Below are 3,363 nucleotides of genomic sequence, written 5' to 3' on the forward strand. Positions count from 1 at the left end.
CAGCATAACACAAGAGGTGAGTAAGTCCCCTAAAAATATGTTACGTTGAGCAATCTGGAGACTTCTTAAAGTTCGACAAAGCTTTCTCTTGCATATATCCAGAAGTGGTGAAATTCTTTGTCAAATTCCCTCATATTCCCTGAATATATGCAAATGGAGAGGTGAATTTTTCTGGCGGCAATTTGAACCCGAACTTTCTCTCTGGCTTTAAAAACTTTCCCCATTCCAACGGTGTGGGTTTTTGAGAGAAAGCTTTCAGCAAATTAAGTACTCTAGTCCCCATACCCCTTACTCTAAATCTAAGGGTGTAACGAGATTTTAGAAGGTCGGGGGGTTGGTTCCATGGGGGAGAGGAGTATGAGATTGTGATGGGAGAGAAAGCGAGGGTGAAAGTTACCAAAAGCCCCCGGGAGAGAGTGGTAAGTGTCCTCCAGGCCCAGATCCACCCTTTTTTGCAGCTCGGCAGAGGGGTGCTGACAGTGTAGCTTAGCTGGTCGATGCTGAAAAGGACATTTTAGACCATTATCATGCGCACTACTTTCCCATATCCTTTTCCACTGGGAGACTCTCTTTTAGGTAACATTCTTTACAATCTCTGCTTTTGTAATTCGAGTTGACGCTCGAATGCACATGATCGGGTTCAAACTTTGTGCAAATATACTTTTAAGCTCGTTGATTAAATATATGATAATCGTATCCCATGACCATCTTTCTGTCCAGTCGTCCATTTTTACAACAGAAATAATTCACGTGCGATTTTCGATAAAGGTTAAATATTGAATGGACAAAGTATTTTGATATGCACAATTTTGGTACGAAAATCATTTTTATTTTTTACCCTTCTGTACATCCCTCAAAATGTCTCTCTTCAATCCCAGTTCTTCCTTCATGGATCTTTCCGTTGGAGGCAAGGACTACGTCCCTTGCTCCCATATGCCCTCCAGTTTAAATTTTACTATATAATTAAATTTTTACTAGACCTCCGTCTGTGAGTCCCTTAACCTGAGATATTGGACATTCAGAAATAAATTTTTAAAGGGCCATAACTTCGTTTACGACCTTCAAAATCTCACTATTATAGGCTCAAATGATAGGCCTTCTGATATATTAGAAGTTCGTTAAACATCTGAGCATCTTACGACTACAAAGGCTCTAAAATTTAAAAAATCGTTTTTTGCAAATTGTATGACGAATATTTTGAAAACGATTCCGGTAGTGTGTTCAACTTGTCAAACTTTGGTACTTCTTCTCTATAACAGAACCCAACGGTCCTCTAGAATATCAAATTGTTATTTTTAAGCTCTTAACCAAAGCTTTTTGTTTGCTTCTTTCAGTTTTTTATTCGCTACTACGTTTCGGAAACACGATGCCGACTTCATCAGGTTAACAAAACGTTTTTAAATAAATTTTTGTAACACTTTTTTGAAGGATTACCTGTTGAAAATCAAAATTGTCAAAATTTCTTTAAAAACATATTGCAAAAAATTGCACAAAACGTTTCTAAACAAATTTTAGTTAAATTTTTTATAGGACCACCGTTTCTCAACAAAAATTTGTTCAAAAACATTTTATTGATCTGATGAAAGGGGCATCATATTTTCGAAAACGAAGTGTTGAATATGGCAAGGAGATGAAATATGAAAGATTTTTTTAGAAATAAAAATATAACAAATATGAGGAATTTAAAATATATATTTTGCGTATTAGTGTAACTACTTAAAAGGTGCTTAACGAAAGTCCTTTATTAAGTACTTAATACTAAACCTACCAAGACCCGGTCAAATTGACCGGTTTAAAAGCTTTTTAAAATCAACACATATTTAAACGGTACAATGTCACTATCAAACTTTATGAATTTCTTAAAATTTGCAAGTAGGGGAAAGTGCCCATACTTTGAACGGTCCCAAGCTTCAAAATGACTAAATTTTTGCCTGTTTTTAATAAATGTGACCCATCGAACCCATACTTTAAAAACTAGGGTGGGTGTCCTGTTTTTAAAATATATTGCGGAGTTATATTTATTCAGAAACATAGCAAAAATTAGTCATTATGAAGCTTGGGACCGTGTCAAGCATGAGCACTTTCCCATAATATATTTTTTAGTGTTTAAATCTTAATTTTTTCCTCTTTGTCAAGGTTAATTTGTTAAGTGTCCTACTCTAAAGTAGTCTGTTATTTGACCGAGCACGCTAGGAAAAACGACCAAAAACGTTTAGTGTTAATAAAATTTTTTTTCATAACCTTAATACAAAGTACTTAATTAAGGATTTTAACAAGGCCTTAATTAAGTACTCAGTGTTAAGGCTGAGTCATGAAATATTCTTTTCGATATTCGCCACAAACCGTTGATATTTATATAATTTTTTAAGCATTTTTTGGGTGTTCCACTACTGTTTAAAATTAAGTCATTGAGTTAATAACTTATTAAATATACTTAGTCTTTCTGTACAGAAGTAGATCTTGAAAAATTCGAAAATCTATTTGAAGATCCAAAAGAGACTTTCTTACTTTTGAATACTTTCGCAAGGTGGCGGAAGTTACATCCTGTTCGAATTTTGAAGTGCTCAAGTGTCAAAATGTGACGGTCTTCACATTGTTGTGAGGAAAAAAACTGAACAACGACGTTTACTGTTCTCGCCCCAGTATTTAATCACTCCATAATCACTGAGTAACTCTTTTGCGAGCTTTTTAGTGTAATATTTGATAAATTTTCCCCATCGCGTTCGAAAATTTAGTATGCAAATTCGAAATTGAATTTGAATTCTTCGAACTTCAACGACTTTTTGTGCAAATAGAGTTACATTTACCTTTCATCCAAGACACTATTGGAGAATCAAAATCTACTTGTGATCGGGCTCAGTAAGTACTTAATTTGTTAGCCTGGTATTATTATATTACTCATCCGTTCTCACCTACTGCACTGTACCAGATCGAACTTACTCAAAGAAGATCAGTCCACTAATCCTAGAGATTTTGTCTTCAGAATTGAATTTACATTTTTTTAAATAGTCTGAATAAAATCTCATATATGCCATGAGCTTATTTGTGCTCATCATGTGCGTTTGCCGTTCAGCACCTGAAGCTGGAGATGAGAGAAATTTTTCTGGGATCTAGATAAATGGGGTCAGGGAGATAAGTCATCAATTGATTGGGTATTTGGGAAGATATTTAGTTGTTGGTTTACCGAAGTCAGGGACTTATGGGTTGGGGATAAAGAAAGCATTGCTGGAATGTTGCTACGGTAAGTAGCGCCAAAATCCAACATTTCACCATCAGATCATTCAGAAGTGGAAGAGACTATAGGCGATATCAGGGCGTCTTTAGTATACTCGGTGTGTAGTTTGCGTTGTGTGTAGTTTCAGT

This window comes from Phlebotomus papatasi, chromosome 1, assembly GCF_024763615.1.
Source record: "Phlebotomus papatasi isolate M1 chromosome 1, Ppap_2.1, whole genome shotgun sequence".
NCBI classification, from domain to species: Eukaryota; Metazoa; Arthropoda; class Insecta; order Diptera; family Psychodidae; genus Phlebotomus; species Phlebotomus papatasi.